The sequence below is a fragment of the Danio rerio genome, chromosome 12 (genome assembly GCF_049306965.1).
Source record: "Danio rerio strain Tuebingen ecotype United States chromosome 12, GRCz12tu, whole genome shotgun sequence".
Classification (NCBI taxonomy): Eukaryota; Metazoa; Chordata; class Actinopteri; order Cypriniformes; family Danionidae; genus Danio; species Danio rerio.
In genome coordinates this window covers 9,216,812-9,237,671 of record NC_133187.1, presented here as the reverse complement: position 1 = coordinate 9,237,671, position 20,860 = coordinate 9,216,812, and the positions used below count along the sequence as shown (strand labels likewise).

The 20,860-nt window shown below is 36.7% G+C and overlaps 1 protein-coding gene across 47 annotated transcripts in view; it reads left to right on the top strand.

The window, feature by feature from the left end:
- The window catches only part of jmjd1cb (jumonji domain containing 1Cb), a 229,500-nt gene that overhangs the window by 132,684 nt on the left and 75,956 nt on the right, over positions 1-20,860 (top strand). For 12 of the 47 annotated variants that reach the window (XM_073918233.1, XM_073918228.1, XM_073918231.1 and 9 more), the window contains exon 1: positions 5,498-6,205. The exons of 20 other annotated variants lie outside the window; for them this stretch is intronic. The gene's annotated coding sequence lies outside the window, so the exon portion shown is untranslated. Of the gene's footprint in view, positions 1-5,497; positions 6,206-6,832; positions 7,143-20,860 lie in introns of those variants that run through there. 15 more of the 47 variants (XM_073918236.1, XM_073918229.1, XM_073918232.1 and 12 more) reach the window with 2 other exon arrangements.

Genomic DNA, 20,860 nt, shown 5'->3' with positions numbered 1-20,860 from the left:
GGTAGAAATGGACATTAAAGCGTATCAAACTGTATACTGTAGCACTCAGGGCCAATAGTGTTTCTTTTAAGGCCTGAAAAAGATTTGAAGTACATTTCAAGAGTAAGAACCCTCAGTTTGGTGGAGAGTGTAATGCATTTACTAATAAAAGACTTATGGGAAATCGCAGCAGCATGTCTGTAATTTTTTAAAGCATTGACTGCGCAGTGGCAGTGTAGTGCGAGACGTGGGGCTGGGCTTCTGCGTGTGAAAATGGGCTTTGATCATGTTGGAGCGCTTTGGGTCTTTTGAGCATGACAGCTCGGTTGCCAAGAACACACTGCGGCATAGACGCTCTGGACTCCAGCAGGCTTTTATCATGCTGTCTGAGAGAGAGAGAGAGAGGGAACACTCACGCACCCATACTCATTTCCTGCCACTTCCTGCTTTTCAACACCGGCGGCTTCAAATGTCATGCTGTTATCTTCACTGGCTCTTCATTCCTGATGTGTGTGCGAGCCTTGTTCTGTTTATGTAGCACATGTCTGAGCTTGTGCCTCTCATAAAGCCATTTATAATGAGTTAAAATGATAATCGATGTGCGTTTATGGAATTGATAATGGATAGTTCACCCCTGACCTCACCGTTGTTTCTTCGCCCATACAAATAGAAGTCATTGTTCTCAAAAACTAGTTATAAACGTTGTTGAAAACATCTTTTATGCTCCACGAAGTAATGTAATGTCACGCTTGGAACAACATGAGAGTGAGTAAATGACAGAATTTATATTTTTGGATGAGCTGAAATTGTTAGTTATGGTTGCTAGGTATTAATGTATTCAGAATGCAGAGTGCCGTTCTGTTTTTGTAAGCAATTTGAATTGAGATTGTTGCCAGATGAAACAAAGGAAACAAATCACATACTGTAGGCTTGGTTATTGTTTTCTATAGCCCTGCTCATATTTGCAGAAAAGTTGTTTTAGTGGCAGATTAAAATATTGACTTTAGAAAAATGCATGCTGATAAATCATGGGAAATAATAATATAATATACTTTAATACTATATTTTATATAAGTACACTGTAAAAAAAAGACTAAAAAAACGGTAATTATCTGGCAAAAAAAAAGAAAAGAACCGTAAAAAAACAGAAAAAAAAACTGTCAGAAAAAAAAATGTAGATAATCTGTAAAAAATACAGTAATTTCTTGTTCCATAATTACTATTAAGTTATTACTGTCATTTTACTGATTTTAACTAATTGTACAGGTTATTTCTGCAATTTTACTAATTATTACTGCAACATTTTAACATATAAAGCAGTGCATGGACTCGCACCTGACTACATCTGTGACCTGGTAACTCTCGCCACTTCTTCATCTGGACTTTTGCTGTATCAGACATGCTGTAAACTAAAGACTATGGGTGGTCGTGCTTTTTCGTACAGTGCGCCTAAGCTATAGAATGGCCTACTCATCAGTAGAATGCCGCTTCTCTGGACTGAAACAGGACTTGGACTGGACTTTAAGAAACTTCTCAAGACTCTCCTTTTTACCGTTGCTTTTAACTTAGATTGATTATTTTTGTTAATTTAATCATCCAATTGTATTGAATCGTTCATATTTCATTGTTTTATTGTGGTCTTTTTTTTAGTGTTTTTATTGTTTTGCTTTGTTACTGTTTGCCTTGTAGTGCTTTGGGTCTGAGAAAAGCGCAATATGTATATAATGTATTATTATTATTATTATTATTATTATTATTCAACTTATACTCAAGTACAGTTAGACTCCAAAAAAATGCAGCATGTATATAAAATATTATATAATTAATGCAGATTGTCTGGCCTAAAAAATCATCCCAGCCCATATAAACTTATGAGTCTAATTTAAGCTATTCAAGTCATCTGGTGAAATTATTATATTCATATCGCAATAAATATCACAAAAAAACAAAATATTACAATGTCAGTTTTTTCCAATATCGTGCAACCCTAGAATAGGTTGTCCGCAGGGTTTTAAATTTCACAAGAAAAGATTTAGGCATTAAAAAGTCTTTAATTCAGTCAAATATCGCATTGTAGGTCTTAAATTATTTTAAACGGGTCTTAATTTTTCTTTGTCCATGTAAAGTTTCCCACTTGGACCAATCCCCAACAATACATGTCGATAGACCTTCAGAACAAAAGTAACATTTTTAACTTTATCCACCAATGTAATTGAATTATCTTCTTTACAATAACACCTTGTGTTTATAGCTGCCTGGTGAGAACACTTGTATACAGCTAAAGTTTGCTTGTTTTGACACATTATTTAAAACACGTGAATAAGAAATAACTAAATTGGAATTTTTTGACGAAAAATCTTTTCCATTGTCCCAAACATGTCATCAGAAAACTAAAATCCTTACTGTTTAGCCTTGTATAAGTTAATATTTTAATTCATAGTGGCTTTATAAAGGTCTTAAAATTGGCAGAAACCCTGAAGTAAATGACAGACTTTTTATTTTTGGGTGATTTTTTTCAAGTCAATTATGTAAAAATTGACATTATTGCTTTTGAAAGCTGATGTCCTCATTATTAAAGTGTTATTTCTTGTATCTGTAGAACAGAGCTGTGTAATAGACTATGTTCCTAGCCGTCTTCGCTTCAGGAGACTGAACATGGTGTCCTGCCCTTGAGGTGGGCACGACCACTGGGGTGTAAGCAAGCCCACCCTCACTCCTGCCTCTCAGTCCGTGTCCTGATCGCTCCAGTGGGCACGCACACACACACACACACACACACACACACACACACACACACACACACACACACACACACACACACACACACACACACACACACACACTTCTCTTTAATCCTCTACTATATTACACACCAAGTCTGAGCCAAGGACATTCTACCTGCGAGCCAAACGCCTGTCCCTTCATTTTAATTTATGTGGATTATTGTGTCCCCTCTGCAAGTGCGTCCGGTGACTAATGGCTTTCAGCGGGCTTGTATTTCAGCACAGCATGGCTGTTTGAATACAGAGCTGCTGAGAAAGTCGCCTAGACCTGAGATGAGGAAGCAAGTCTGTGGGATCGCTTACAAAAGCTTTGTTCTTTTCAAAGAAAAAAAACTAGTAATGAACTAACTTAATGCTTCTGGCGTGGTTTTTCTCTCTGGGATTAACCTTTGTTCTCAGTTAACCAATCACAAGTAGCCAGCCAAAATGGATAACAGTATTAACCTGCATTCAAACGAGTCTCTTTAAGACTGGTTGTGTTCTCTTGCTTTCTTATGCTGTTGTGCTCTGCATCACTTTTACACGAATGCTTAAAACAGCATACAAATATTATTCAATGACTGAACATGGTGATCTTTTGAACAGCATGTTCCATGATCATCATGTGCTAGGTCAGTGGGCAGAAAGTAGGTGATTTGTGTGTGTGTGTGTGTGTGTGTGGCTTTTTCAAATGCATTCAACCATGCAAGCGTTAACATAATAAAAGTAAACACTATTCAGATGTGTTTTTGGCTACTTATAAGGCCGGTTTACATCTGGGGTTTTGTTTCCGAAAACCATCGTTAGCCAACTAAGGTCTCAAGTTGTGTCGTTACAAGCATAGTTTTTTGATTTGGCGTTTCCCAATTCCATCGTTTTAACGAACATCGCAAACTGCATCGCACACTTGTAAGCTTGCAACTACACCTCTGGAACTCTAGTTAGAAACATAGTTCCTGGCTCTGTTCTGTTCCCAGTTATCACCCTATGCCCTATTAATTTAGAACAATCTAACATTTAAATTGGGAATGATTTACAAAAAAAAAAAAAAAGCATTAAAGTCATCACTCTTAAAGCTCGTACGCACCAGGAAGCTTTTTGTTTGGATTTATAGTTAGCATGTTTCGAGACGTTTTCCGAATTTCAAACCCAAATGATTTTCCCTGGCGTTGAGCAGAAGACTATGCAAAATCACTCCTTGACGTTAGATGGCGCTACACAACTTTAAGCTTCTGACACCTGCTTGTACCACAGAAGAAGACGGAAAGTTGACATGCTTGTTGTTGTGGATGGTTCAAGCAGCAGCTCCAGCTCTAGCGATAAAGAAATGATTATTGTTCATCAGTGCAACAATCTGCTCCTTGTTCATATCGCCTCTGGACAATGTGCGCACGCATTGACAGTTTTGAGCACCTCCAAGTGCTGTTTACTGTAACTTCAGCAGCTCTGTGCACATGAACAAAAGGGCCAATCTGATTGGTGGAGAAGGCTTTGACGCAGCATGTCAAAACAAAATACGAGCATGAGGCGTTTCTTAAAAAAATGATGCTTTTGCACCTGCCGTTTTGCACGTTGGCGTGCATGATCACATTGCCGCCCTTTAATTAGTCACGAGGCATTAAACTTTGACAGAAAACGCGAGCAAAAAGCGTCCCGGTGTGCACAGACCTTTAGGTGTAATTTGCTTTAAAAGCCATCTTAAAGTTCAGTTTTAGCGGTCATTCATGTTTACAATTACGCTCCCTTCGCAGTGCACTTTGAAAACATTGATGTGATTTTAAACAAAGCTCATGACGAATGCTAATCACAATACCGTGATACGGTGAAACCGTGGTTTATATGCCTAAGGTAATCCTACCATCAGATACTGGCCCATGCCTAGCTATAGGTGAATTTGATTAAATAAATTGGCCGTTGTGTATAAATGTGTGTGGCTGGAAGGGCATCCGCTGCGTAAATGGAATAGTTGGCGGTTCATTCCACTGTGGCGACAATTGGTAAGGGGGACTAAACGGAATGAAAATGGATGAATGAATATAGCACATTAACATTAAGTCTGGATTATAAACACTAGAAGTAAATCTTTCTTTTTAGGCGACCTTTCTTTCAAACCGCTTGTACGCTTTGGTGTTTCCCCTACATGGAAATATCAGAGGATTTCAGAAGACTTACCACATATTGGTAATACAAGTGTCTTGTGGTGTGTTTTTTCATTATTTGAGCTCATTCATTCATTCATTTTTCTTCACCTTAGTCCCTTTATTCATAAGGGGTCACCACAGCGGAATGAACCGCCAACTTATCCAGCATATGTTTTACACAACCCTGTACTGGGAAACTCCTATACACACTAATTAAGACACATGCATTATGGCCAATTTAGTTTTTTCAATTTACTCGAACCAGCGACCTTCTTGCTGTGTAACCACTGAGCCACCGTGTCGCCCACCATTTAAATGTATTGTATGGCCAAAAATAGGCCTTGCTGAGCATCCTATGATATGGAAAGACAAGCGATGAGTCAATGATGACAGAATGTTCATTTTTGTGTGAGCTACCCTTGTAAATCTGTGTGTGTGTGCGCACCCGCGGCCTGCTCATCAGAGTGAGTCATGCTGTGAGGCGGCTCTGCCACCTGTGATGGTGGGAGATTAGTTACACTGTACATAGCAACGCCCTTTTCATGGTTTACACTCGCCTCCATGCCACCCCCCCCCAACCCTCTCTCTTCCTCTCTCTCACTCTCCCTCTCTCTCAGATTCTTTCTTTTCACTCTCTGCCGTGCCACACTGATTTGCTCACCACACAAACAGCCACAGAAAAACTCATCTGCGCCACAGCAAGCCAAAAAAAAAAAAACCATGACGAGGGGGAAAATACAATAGCAGCCTGTGCGCGCTTATTCTTTCGGCTCTCAAGAGCTTCCTGATCACTGCAGTGGCGGAGCGCGTGTGTGTGCGTGCGTGCGTGTGTGTTAACCGCTTGTGTAACCATGCTCTGGAGGAAGCAGGCAGGCTGACCCAGTTCCAGGCCGAGAGACAGTGCTTCCTGGACGGATCGGGACTTGTTCTCTACCATCGCTGACAATCGAGACGCTAACACTCTGATACAGAGACGAGGTGAAGGAGAACAAACGGTCCGCCTCACTTTTCTTTTCTGTGTGTGTGTGTGTGTCCTCCTCGCCCTGTTTCTTTGAGCTCTGCGGCAGCCGAGGCTTTTCTCTCATTCTGTGTTTCCTGTCAGCCACATAAAATGTCTGACATGTGGCCAGCGTCTGAGCAGGGACGGTCTCCTTTCAAAGCACGCCTCTGAAAAAACCACCAGACGCCTTTGAGAGAAACTTGCGCCTGTTTGTTTTGCTTTTCTTCCTCTTTTTCTCTCAACGCATCGGCATCCCATTCGAGTTTTCTTTAACTTGAGCGGCGCGCGTGTCCGAACGGCTGGGATCCTCCTTCATATTCAAGGTAAACAGTCTCTTGTTTTGCATTGATGTGTGTTTACAGCACCGTATAGGTGAGCTGGTTACATGAGGGCGGGTAGGATTGTTCACGTCTTGGTCTAACAGGATGTTTATCAACCATCTGTTTGTGTGGTGCAGTCAATCGTATTATTGTGTCTACAGCTACAGGGCGCTAACTTAACCGGCTGCTTAAGAGCCCTGCAAACATTGTAAACAAAACCCCTATCTAAGAGTTGGACTGAGATTTCTTCGTATTAAAGCAACAGACGGAGGGTTTCGGACGGAACTGCAGCTGTGCGGAAACCCCCCTGCTTTTTTTTCGAGACGGGGATGGATGGCTGTTTTTGGGTGGGTGTTGGAGCAGGGGTTGTCTAGTTTCGCTTTAGCTGAGGTGTCTTGTGTTTTGACAGGCCTGTTGGTTCATTCCATTGAAGTAAGCTGATTATATCGTCTTGTTCTTTCTCTCCGGGGCAAAGTCTGGAGGGGCATGTAATCTGCTTGATCTACTGAGAAGTATACAGTGTACGTAAAGTGTGTGTGTGTGTGTGTGTTGGAGGGAGGAAGGGCAGGGTTGCACTATGACCCATTTAGCAAACAGCTCCTTCAATGCAGCACTGTGCATAGTGCGGCTGTTTCTAATTATGCCTCTCGGATCCAAGAGAGAGAGAAAAGGAGGACGAGAGACGGTGTTATTGCAGAACAGTCATTCTAGACGGATCGCACACCCAAAAATGAAAATGCTCATTATTTACTCGACATCATTTCGTGCCAAACCTGTATGACCTGTATTTGTTTTGTGCAATGTTTTGAGGAATGTCGTAAGTTTTTTTCCCATACAAGGAAAGTGGAGAGAGGTTGGATTGTCAAACCACAAGTTTGACAAAATACATGATGAAAGAGGACTGTGCAAGTTAAATTGTGGTCCATTTCAATACTTAAAGGTAGGACAAGACTTCAAGATTCCTGAATGTGACCTAAGAAATCTTGGAAACTGTGAAAAACAACTGTTTAAGAGCGATGGTTCAACCAGAAATTTAATGGTTTATTTTGTGCTAGACCTGTGTAACTTTGTTTCTGTTGTCGAACACAAAAGGAGTTGTTTGAAGGAATACCCTACCAAATATATGAAGGAAGGCTGTCAAGCTGTTTGTACAAAACTAAAAAGTGCACTATAAAAGCCTGTTGCAATGATTTTTTGGTCACTTTACTAATGTAGTTGTGATTATACGTTAGCATGTTTGTTGTGTTTAAAATATATTTGTTACAGTTTTTATTAATCTGTGTTGAATAATTATTAAAATAGAACTTTACAGTATATTGTTAGTTGTCATACATAAAATGATGAGTAAAATACTAAACAAATTCAACATTTTATGGTAATAATAGTCAACAATGTTGAATTTAACACTGGTGAACATTAATAAATGCTTTATAATAGGGCTGCACGATTTAAAAAAAAATCTGATATTGAGATGTTATTTTTTGTTATAAATATTGCGATATGAATACAGTTTCACAAGATTATTTAAGCACTATTTGATGGTTTTTTGGGGAGGCTAGCTGTAATCAGGTACATAAATTGAATAATTACCTTTGCTAACTTAGTTTCTAGTCCAAATATCTAAGAATTTATAGATACAAATATGGTTTTGTTTTCACTCTCAGAAGAAATTAGTCAAAATTAGGAGTTTATTCTTAAAACAAGCTAAATTATCTGCAAATGATGTTAGTAAAATAATCTGGTTTTTGTAAAAATGAAATAAGGAAGCTAGAGATGTCCCGATCAGGTTTTTTTTTTTTTTTTTGCATTCGAATCATTTGATTTTGGGTATATTACCAATATTGAAACCTGATCTGATACCTCTATAATACATAAAAAATAATAAAGAAGAGCGAAGAAACAGATCCAGGATGTTCCTTTTATTATTTAATTCACCTAACATTCAACAACTGTTAACAAGCAGAGCACTTCTGTGAGGTAACTTAAAGAATTAAGTAATAAATAACATCAATTCTTCTCTTTTAGACTTTAGTGCAGCAGTAAATATAAAAAAATCTAATATAAAAACAAATAGCACCTCAACTTAAAATACCCGGCAGGCAATCCCAACTTTACATATCTCACAGTGTGCTATGGCAGTGTTTTCGTCATCAACTTTACAATACCTCCAGACTTCAGACATACTCGCGCTTTCAGTTTCAAGCTGCTTTAGTGTTCTACTTTGCCGGTATTTAACCAATAGCATCTCTGCAACAAAGTGATGTCATGCCGCATGCGTCGCTGTTTGTGTGAAGTCAAGCAAAACTATTGATGTGTTATAAAATAACGAGAATATATACATACATAAATATTCGAGTCCTGATCGGGAGGTAACGTCTGATTTCGATCGAGTCTGAAACCACATGATCAGGCCCGATTTCCGATCAAGTGAACGGAAATCTTTTTTGTTTCGCATAAATTATATAATTTCCATATAAATACAGTGATTTAAATACAATTCTGTTCAACTATAATTCAGACTCAACATTGAATATCTTTGTGATGTGACTATTGTTGATGCGCACATTTCTAGATCGATGATGAAATATTGTGCAGCCCATCTTTAGAAGTACATTTTCTTTTTAGTCGATGTCAAATATTGTATTAATTTAAGCTTAATGATTGTAAACTTATTGTGAAGAGTCACTGATTTAAATTTTTTGTATCTATTCTTAAAAGAGCAGCTTAAATACTCCTCAAAACATCTCCTTTCGTCAGTGCCAGTGGTGTAGTGGTTAGTGCGTCGACACATGCACTCCAGTGCTCATGGCGACCTGAGTTCGATTCCCGTCTCGTGGTGCTATGCCGATCCCTCAATTCTCTCTGCTTTCCTGTCAATAATAATAAAAGCATCCTTTCTTTAAAATGTTTCTTTGAACACTGCACAAAAACAAACGCTTAGTTAATGAGACAATTCCTTTCATTCTTGCCTTATCTTTGTTTTGATCAAGTTCCTTTTGTTCAGATCGGTTTAAATGATGAAAGTGTGCTTGCAGTGTTATGAGGGAACATTGGTTGGGTTTCACTTATTGTGTGTGTGTGTGTGTGTGTGTGGTGGGATGTGTCAGGCAAATGTGGGAAAGTACCGTTCCTCCTGTGTTTTTCTCTGCAGTGTGTGGTGGTTTCTCATGAGTCTGGCTTTTCTCAGGACAGCAGAGGGAATGTGAAGCTTTCTCTGAAGCAGGACACACACACACATACTGCCAGCTTTGTGCCTCTACTTAGAAACACAGTAGACAGGAAGTGACCATTGAACTAGAGTTGGTCGTTAGAGCTGACTTGGCTGGGGTATTCCATCCTTCTGTTCAATTTCACTGTTTTATGGGGATGAAGGTCTGTGGTGAGGTTGTAAATCTTGTGGACTACAATATTACTTGGAGTACGCCTCGCTCTCAGTGTCTGGGTATGTTCACAGTGCTGTACTTCCATACAACATGTAGTACAAATATGCACGAAATACCAATATATATACAGGTAAAGCTGCACAGATCATTTTAGTATGTGACAAAAAGCAGATGGGAATTTCAATAACAAAGATTTTATATATTTTTTAAATGTAATTCCTTACATATTGTATTGAAATGTAAAAAAAAAATTCAATATGTTAAAGATGCATTCAGTAGTTTTATGAAATACTACAGGAAATACTAAAGAGAAGCTCACACACTTTGGACTTTGCATGTATAATAGTGTATTGAAGTAGGGCTGGATGATTTAATCAAAATAAAATAGAGCTACAACTGTCATTCACATCTTGTCAGGGATGCACAGATCTGTAGTAAATCTCTTTCAAAGAGTACAGTGACTTTGAAATGAAAATATGTTGTTAAATATGAGGATTTCATGTGCAGCATTTACCACAGACAGCCATAGTTCATTTAGAAGCTTTGCAAACAGTTGTCATTTTCACAATTTTTCCTGGGATTCTCTCGTATTTTACAATTCTATCAATAGAGATATTTTCCCATATTTCTCTCATATTTTTTAATCTTTCTATGAAGGATGACAATAAACATTAAAGAGCCGATCCTTCCTATAGGCAACCCATACTGCCGAACCAGAAGGGGGCGCTGCTTGCTCTTTAATATGAATCTGTTCTGTGCTTTCATTTTATTTAGGGATGACACTTTGAAATAAATATTAAAACGGCAGGATTCGCTTCCTTTCCATTATAGGCACCATTGCCCCTCCTATGCAATCCTCAAAACAGTCAGTTCATGTAGCGGTGCGTGACTGTCAGACGCGCTCCATAGTGATAAATAGACGCTGTTTCCCAAATGGATTCTGTACACGTGATTTGAAGCGGAGCGAAAGTGGACACTCTTGGTTTTGGGTGCGTGTTTCACAGGCATATAATAATAATAAGAAGAAGAAGAAGAAGAAGAAGAAGAAGAAGATGAAGAATAACATCTAAACATGTCGATCTTGGTGGGTTTTCTTTAAACACAACTAAATTTGTCTTAAGCATTGCATAAAAAGTTTGGAAAGCAATCGAATGCTTTCATTATAGATCTGTGCATTTTTAAAATGACACCTCTGTTATTTAATGTAATCAAAAGAAAACTCTAAATGAGAGATCACTTATTTTTATTACAGAACCGTAATCTCAGTGTCAATTTAGATTTTGAAACTGACTTTTTTGTGTAGCTTATTGGTAAACTTCGACAGTGTAGTATATGTGGCTCAATCTGGTCTGGGTTAGGGTTGGGGCTAGGCCATGTTTTCTTACAAAATGCACAAGAAAATAACCTTCGATTAATCACAAATTACTATACGGCAGTGTATTCTGTGAAGCAAAGAATGAAAATTAGAAGCCGAAACACATTTATGAAACAAGAAAAAGGCGTACATGCATGACCAGGAGGAGAATAGAAAAAAGACAGGAGACAGAAAGACCAACAAAGACAAGAAATATTTTTAACGCTGATCCATGTCGATTGGTGGAGAAAGTATTTATACGCAAAACAGGTTTTAGAAAATATACAATAACTCTTTATTTAACTTATAGTCTTTATTTAGCTGGTAGTCTTATCGCTAACATTGTGTACTTTATGAGAACTCTATTAGTTCTGATAGAATGGTGTTCTTGTTGATAATTAGGTTTCGGAGTTGTTGCCACCCCTGCAGTTTTGATTTGGATAGTTTGTGTAGTTTAGTTTAAGTTTGTGTAGTTTAGTTGCGGTTTTGATTTCTGCATTTTCCTTTGATTAATTAGTTAAGTGGGTTGCGATTTTGTTAGATTGTTTTAATTGATTTATTTCTTTGTTTTGGTAACATTCCTGTTTTTCGTTTGATTTGTTTACAAATTAAGTTACTTTGTAAAGTCTTATATTCATTATTTCCTATTATTGTTTTACAAGTTTACCACTTTTTCTTTCGCATATCCGTCATTGTTGTTGCACCCAGCATCAGAAAATCTCACTTGATGTTACGTCTCATCCTCATAACAACTAAATACGTAACACTGTACATAACTATAGTGCAAGGTCTTGATGTCATGTGCTTGTGAAGATAGTAGCAGCTCGCTCTTTTATTGCATTTCGAACATAGAGTCTCTCTGACACCAGAGCCAAATTAGTAACAGTTGTGATTGAGACATCCAGCAGGGAAACGAGTCCCCTCAAACACTCCGAGTGTTTATGGAACATTGGATATGGCGTCTTCCTCAACTGTAAAACTGTCGTCTGCTGGAGAGACAACAACACTGCGGGCTACACTATATGAGGCAACAAATCTACATCAGCGTCAATGTGTTTGTCGCACACTAAGGCAGCTTAGTCATTGATAATAGCAGCAGTTTACCTACAAATCAGGGGTTACTGACACCTCAGGACACCTCTTGTCTCTTATAATTTACATTTCAGTATGACGTCACTGCAGAGTCGGCCAAATGTTGCCACCAAGCCACAGTGGGTATTTCAGGCAAGCTCTGACCTGCATGTATGCAAATTTAGACGGATGCTATTTGTGGTTATAACGTTACAGGGAAGAGAGGGTGTGTGTGTGGTGATTTTAGCAGTCGACAGAATAACTGCTGTCTGCTTTGACTGGTTTTGCATATGAGAAATTTGCAGCCCACCATTTTGGTGATTGTGTGCGATCATGCTGAACGACATACAAAGATGGCAGTGAGTGCGATTAAGCATTATTTTATATAAGTGTTATGGTGTAATTACACAAACAAGCATTGGGTAAAGATGATGTACTACACATATTCACTAAGGGTTTGGTTTACTTAGTGAATAGCTCTTTAGTTAAAAATACATATTAAATTTGATTGTACTTAATTTAACATTTAGTAAAGGAACAGTTCACCATAAAATGATAATTTGTTAATTCACTCTCTCTTTGGCCATGCAAAATGTAGTTGACTTTGTTTTTTGTTTTTAGAAGAACACTATAGATGATTTTAGCTGATGTCTTTGGTAATTCATAGTAGGCATGTCCCGATCAGTTTTATTGCCCTCAAGATCGAGTCATTTGATTTTGAATATCTACCGATACTGAAACCCGATCCGATACAAAGTGTGTGTATAGTATTTATATATATATATATACACACACACACACACAAAGTGCAAAAAATATATATATATATAGTCAGCGGTCTCCATGACCTTCATCAGACAGTGTCGTCCTGGAGCGTCAAAGCCTCCAGCACACTTGGCTATGCATGAACCCCCCTCACGGCTCAGCGCAACATTCCAGTGCACTCAGCCTTATCAAATATTTATAGCTGAATTACGGCCCGCCGCACACTGACCATATTTTTGGAGATGCTTTGTCTGCCGCGGCTGGCTTGTTTTTTCCACGAAAGAGCTCCACCTCTTTTTGTTCTTGCAGAGAGAATGAAATACACGTGTGTTTGTGTGTGTGTGTGTGGATGTGTCTCCACATCCACTCAGGTGTATTCTATATTCTGGAGACGCACGGCAATTATTGCGCTGTCTGTTTGGCAGCGTGATAGTGATGAGAGGTAACTCCCTAATGACAAGTGGCAGATGTGACCCAGTTACTCTCGCTCAAGGAAGAGCTTTTTGTTCCTCTGTTATTTGTGTGTGAAGGTGTCACAGGGGTGATGTCTCTCATTTCTGATGAAATCTTCTGGACGTAGAGTGCAAAAGTCCGCTGAAAATAATGATTGCTTCCAGAGGTCATACAGATTTGAAATCGCATGCTAGTATTGACAAATGGTTGAGTAAAACATCATCAGCCGCACCTGCAGAGCTGCTCCGAGGACATTGTTATCTTCTCTTTGTCTTCTTTTTCTGTTGGTTCTCGCAGCTGGCATCATTTTCTCGCTGTGTGTTGTGTGTTTTTATTAGTGCAACAAAGCCTGGTTTCCTTTAAGAGCTGTGGATCTGCTGTTGCTATATTTATCTGTCCTAGAAACGGCGTGTGCGACTGTAGCCTTAATTCAACTCCCTCTTCGCCAAAGAGGAGGTAGACAACAGCGGTGAAGCTCTGCTAATAGTGCTAAATGTACACTCCTCCTTGTAAAAATAATCATGCTGTTTTTTAAAATAAGACATATTATGGTAGTGACGCGTTTTAAAAGTCATCAACATCTTAAATCTTTAAAGTTTTTAGTATTTGGTTATTTTAAAACAATTTATTAAGATGTAAATTTGGGCTGCACGATATTGGAACAATCTGACAGTGCAATGTTTTATTTTTCTGCGATTTATATTACGTTATGTATACAAATTACTTGAATAGCTCTGTTTAGAATGAAATCTTTAACTTCATTAGATAAGTAGAATCTTGTAGAGGAGTTTGCAAGCGTAAATAAATGATAGAGCAAAGATATCTGTCCTAGAAACGGCGTGTGCGACTGTAGCCTTAATTCAACTCCCTCTTCGCCAAAGAGGAGGTAGACAACAGCGGTGAAGCTCTGCTAATAGTGCTAAATGTACACTCCTCCTTGTAAAAAATAATCACGCTGTCTTTCAAAATAAGACATATTATGGTAGTGACGCGTTTTAAAAGTCATCAACATCTTGAATCTTTAAAGTTTTTAGTATTTGGTTATTTTAAAACAATTTATTAGGTATACATTTGGGCTGCAAGATATTGGAACCATCTGACAGTGCGATGTTTTATTTTTCTGCGATTTATATTATGTTATGAGTACAAATTCTGCAGATTACTTGAGTAGCTCTATTCAGAATGAAATCTTTAACTTCATTAGATAAGTAGAATCTTGTAGAGGTGTTTGCAAGCTTAAATAAATGATAGAGCAAAGATAAAAGTGAAATAAGCAGTCAGATATTCAGGTACAGTAATACGATATGATACTATCATGATAATTTTGCCCCCGATAATGATATAGCAATGATATATCACAAGAAAACCATCCACAATATATCATAATATTTGTAAATGAAGGGAAAAATGCATCAGAAAGTTATAAGATGAATTTTGTTTTTTTAATTTAAAACACATGTATTTTTTCGAATTGCAACACTGATATGTGTTCGATTCGCCATTACGAGAGCGCCAACTGATGTATTGCCGCCGGAGTGGTAAACAGTAGCAGTGCAAAGCTGATTAATTCATTCAGATCTTTTGTAACTTTAAATAAATATCAATACTTGGCTACATTGATAATGTATCACAGGTGAAATTAACACATAAATCAACATATTGATATTTTGTCCTGCCAATATTATTGAATAATCAAATGCAATGTAAAATGTAAACACTGTACATTCTTCATTGCTGATCAACTGTAATAATCCCAGCTCCACATTGCAGATGCTGTGATGTGACCGTTGTGACACATTGCTATATCGGTTATGAAACAATGTATTGTCCAGCCCTACTATACATTATATCAGCAAATGACGAATTGTTTGTAATGCAGTAGCTATACTGTAAAAAGTGAAAACTTAAACTAATTACTTGGACTTGTTACAATTAAATGAATTAAGTTTGACTAACTTAATTTATGACAGTTTTCAGTAAAGAATTAAATGAGTTATTTTAGGTGTAACAGGTTTTAGTCATTTATTTTAGAAAACAAGAATGGAACAGCACATACAGTACAGTACAAATCATTTAATGCAATATTGTAAATATAATTATAATAGTAAAAAGTACTTTTATCACAGTAAAAATAATTCCCTTCCCTTCTTAATATAAAAATAATACTTTAATGTCTTGTGGGAAATACAAGTATTGCTTATTATTGATAGTGAACAATACTTATACTTGCCGTAAATAACTTACTAAAACCTGTTACATCTTAAACAACTAACTTAATTTATTACTGAAAACTGTTAAACATTAAGTTTGTCTAACTTAATTCATTTAATTGTAACAACAAGTCAAAGTAATTTGTTTAAGTTTCCACTTTTTACAGTGTATGGCACAGTACATTTGACATACTTTTCACATCTGGCTGCAATTATTAATCTCACACAATTGTTTCTTTTTTTTTTGAAAGTCTTGAAAACTAGTGCTGGCTTCCACAAAATCGATTTGTGTTGGGGCAACTTGAAGAAATAAAGTTAGCCTATTGGGTATTACAAATTTAAGTGAATTGAACATCAAATAATCAAGCTCTCCCCCAATACATGCAAAAATTGTGCTGTTTCATCTCATTTTAAATAAGTAGTTTGAACAAACAACAAACATCATTTATTTGAGTGTGTTTTCTTTTGGTATTTGAGCAAATTGGACTGCAAAACATATTATTTGTGGAACTTTCCCATTTACTGCTCTCTAAGTTTAGCCAACTATGCAACTGAGAAACCCGGAAATGTGAAAAGGGTCTATTGTATCGAGAGACTCATTGTTTGAAGTCACTGTACTTTTCAATTTACTGTTAAATGTCATTGTTATCATTCTTATTACAAAGAATATTCCTATGGCCTTTAAGATAAGAATGTTTTATTAGTATGTTGACGTTTTTAATAATGTGAGCGACACACAGTAGTGCAGTGGCCAAGCTTTGACCACAAAACAGTCTTACAGAAAAGCAACTGTTTTGAATTTGAGCAAATTAGTGGCTGATTAATGTTAACTCCTTTGATCTCATTCACATGAAAATATATGTTAATTTTAGAAATTTAAGCATGAAGAGCTGCCGTTTCTCCTGCAGCTAAACATAATATATACAGTATTATGGTATGAAAAAGTAAAATAATAATAATATATATTTACATATAACCAGGGCTTGACTTGAATTTTTTTTGATCAACTGCCACTGTGGCTGGTAGTTTTCCAACATTACTAGCCACTCGCCATTTTCACTAGCCACAATTTTATTGTTGGGAAATATATTTTATACACATAAATGTGACTTTGACATGCTAAAATTACTTGATTTAGATTTTGCGTTATCTCCTCATGCCTTCTCATTCATTTCACTTTGTGTGTGTCGTGTATGAGCTTGCTCAACAATCATAAGCAAATGGGTCATGGTTTCAAAGTATTACAATAGTTTTTATTTCACATGACTTTTCAGAGCTCAAAATGAAGGGTTTAGCAAATGTATCTCTGACGGCACCAAACATAAACAATTAACTATTTCTCAGCCACAAATTTTAAATGTGTCAAACTAGCTAAATATAGCTGTATACTATACTTTTTATTTAACAAAACATACACACAGTAATCTCTCCTGTCTAAAGGTCCCTGATCACCAGTTAACTACACATACATGGGGAGTTATATCTCCCATTAAAGCAATGTTTTTGTAATAAGTGATAATTAAACCTTATTTGCGCAAAATAAAGCAGGTAAAAACATACCGTGTGATAATGAAAGGATGCTCACACACACACGTTTAATGTTAGACCTATAAATAATCAGTTCAAAGAATGGTTAAAGCGAAAGCAAACAGTGCTGCTTACAAAAAGACAAATCTGGAACTCTTGAAAGCAGCAAGACCGTGGATGCATGTTCATCACTTTTTGTCTTGTTTATTTGAAAGAGACCGTTCACATCAGTTGTGTTTCTAGAGACAGTTGCTTCACGCAAGGAAAAAGGAGCGCATGCGTTTTTTTAACAGTCGCGCACATCACATCAGCTGTTAGCGCAAGTGATTATCCTCTCATATTCCCCTGCTTTCTATTGCTTGCGCAAACACAATGATATTTGTCGGCCGTGTTGCTTCTCAGTTCTAAGATCGCCTTTTCATGCATATTGGACCATCCTTATTGTAAAACCCTGCTTTTAAGAATTATTATCTGGGAAAATTATTTTTTAACCAGCCAAAGTGACTAGTAGGAGTGTCTGTCTTACCCGCCACCACTGAAATTTACCTGCATTTGGCGAGTTGGCGGGTGTAAATGCCAAGCCCTGCATTTGTACAAATTTATTTTGAATTGAACGCACACTGTTTGCTTGCATGCACAATTTTATGTCAGTGCTAATGAGTACAATCCACTTAAATTCATGCTCTAAATTTGGTTGTCCATTTTACAAAGGTTTATTTTCTTGCTTTAATGACGTATATTAAAAAAAATACATCAGAAAATCTTCTTATGTTCAATTTTTTATTGCGAAAAAACAAACAGTATTCCAATACAAATTGTTACATGTTGTTTGTTGTTGTTCTTTTTTACAAAAAAGAAAAACAAAATATTAAAAAAAGAAGAAAATTACAGCCTACTAAATGCAGTCATTCAACAATGACAATCAAATGTTCAGATACAGTCAGTGTTGAATGTAAACATACACAATGAACAGTATATGATAATAATAGTAAAAACAAACAAAAATTGAATTACTCAAAAATAAGTCAATTAAAAGGAAAGAGAGTGCATCTGTTAAATGGAAGGCAAGATGTTAAGAGAGTTAAAGTAAATGATAAAACATTGCTACTTTTTAAAGAAATTAGTTTCCCCAGAGCATCTAACATGGTCCCAATGCATGGTATCTACAAGCCATTGGGGTGCAATTGGAAACTTATTTGATTTTCAGTGAAGTAGAATACAACACCTAGCTTATAATGAGGTAAAGGCCAAAACATCAAGTCGTTTAGAATTAAACTGGGAGCAAATCTTTGAAACCCCCAAAAATGGCTACATTAGGGGATGGGTCTATATTAACCTGGAACACAGACACAATTGTAAAATAATTAAACCAGTAATTCTGTAACAGGGAACACAAAACACACAAATGACTTAAATTACACTGCAAAATCTTCTTTAAAGACAAATATACAACAAATTAGAATCTTAAAGACTTTTAATGCATGGCTTTGTGCTTGTGTGCAATGTATTTTTCAAATTTGATTGAAAGTAGTCTAGATTTTCCTGTCAAACAGATTATATCAGATCCGCATCACCTCTTTCAGTCAGATTGAAATTGGGATCAGTTTCAGTCGGCTTGATTAAAGTGTGTACATACAGGCTTTCAGCTCTTGTGCTATCAGTTGGATTATAAACAGATGCATGTAAGGATATCTCAAGTCATGCATATATCATGATTCTGCTGTGGGTTTGGTTTAAGTCTGTAATGAGATTGACGTCGTACACCCTACGTTGTGGGGACGTTGCATTTTGTTTGGAAATGAAAATCGGGTTCAAGTCAATTTCCAAGAATAAATCAACCAAATATCAACGTCTAATGATGTTACAGCTTGACGTTGTGTGGACGTTCCCACTACGACATCTAACAGGCGGATTTTGGCCGCCATACCTGACGAATAAATGTCAGCATTTGACATCAATATGACGTTGATTTAAGATGTTGGTTTGAAGTTGGAATTTGGTCACTTTGAACACGAGCTAAAATCAATATTATTTGATGTCGTAAAAATAATATTGTCCTTAGATGCTGGATAGATATTGAATTTTGGTCAACTGACGTCATGACCTAAGTCTAGCTTAATAATTACGTCTTCTGAAATTGTGTGCCTGCTGGGTTTTTAAATGTCCAGTCTGTTTAACTACAACTATAACTATATATTGTATACTGTATAACGAACTATATTTTGTTTTAAGCTGATTTATTATATGAAACTATAATATAGTTTCATAATATGGTAGTTGGTACTTTGTTGTATGTGTTAGTATCTATTTAATATTAACTGTGTGTAGCACATCTTTTAAGTAGGCGGGTTTTAATAGTAGGTCAGTACTCCATATAGAAGTGGAGTTCAGTAGCTGTTCAAAGGTTTATTTTAGTAGTGTAAATCCACAGCTAGTGTTTCCTGCAGGATCAGGTTCACTGAGAGACATGCAGGCAGAAGGACAATCAATGCAGATCGTCTGACCTCACATCTGAAACCGTAAGAATTGTTTAGATTTCATAGAAATTGCAGGTCAGACGGGTAAAGTGTTTACTGATGACAAAAACCCTCTTTCTGTTGGTCAGCGCGGTTACGTTGTGCACTTTCAAGGACAGATTTGGAGGCAGCCAGACATGGGCATGTCTATCTGACCTCTGGTGATGGAAATAGAAATGGTAGGTTGGGAAGCCAAAAGTCGAAAACAGATTAAGATCAAATGCACACACTTGTGCAACATGCACTCTGTTTTATTATCAAGCAGTTATTTTATTTATAACAAGACATGATTTCAGATCATGTAAAACAAAATAAGATTTTAAAGCTTAAAAAAATACTTAAAAAAGTAATATTTGCTCAAGTTTATAGTGGATTATATGATTAAGAGCGCACACAGATAAACTGCAAATAACACATTGATTTAATTGTATATATATATATTTTAATAACCCGTGTTCACTGTTCAACTTTACTTCCCTTTTGTTATGTTTGGGATGAAAACATCCACTGAATTAAACTGCTGTAAAAATGCATCAGATTAGAATTTTTGTTTTAAATGTTTTTGCATTAATCTGTTCATCAACCTCAGTCCTGATCAAAACTACTAAATGTGATAAAAAAATTACAGCATTTTTACTCTTTAATTGCCAAATTCATAAATGATGTCACTCTTTTGGTGAAAAACACACACAGAATGGCGTATTTTCAATATAAAAAGTAATTGTAGACTGAAAAGTCTTGAACATGTGGAAGATTATTAACAATATTGGCTTCGATGCATCGTTAGATTTGTATTATTTCTCCCTAATTTACTGGTGGTGGCCGTTTTTCCCCATTGACTTCCTTTATAACCACATTTGATGATGCATAAATACAGTCTTTGTTTTTGTTTACTCCATGTAGTTCTGAGAGCTGAGATGCATATTTTAATTTTCTCAGACACATCAAGTTAAGTGCGCAAAGGTCACTCCCACGCTCTCACAGACACACATACACACACTTTAATTTGCTGTTATTTTCCATATAAAATCCAGAAACTAAGCTTTTTGTGCACAGGGTTAATGGTTATCTAAAGGGTTAATGGTTACAAATTTATAAAAAATTTGACCTCTTCCCAACAGGGAAAACCAATACAATCAAAAATGCATGATTATGGTGTCATGGGTTTGCAATCAAAAAAATGTGGTTACAATGGAAGTCAATGAAGTAAAAACAGCCACCAACAGTAAATTAGGGAGAAAATTTTAAATCTAACAATGCATCAAAGCCAATGTTGTTATTAATCATTCACATGTCCAAGACTTTGACAAAAGGGCAAAAAAGTCAAGTCCACAGTTACTTTTTATATTGAAAATATGTCATTTTGTGTGTTTTTTCCA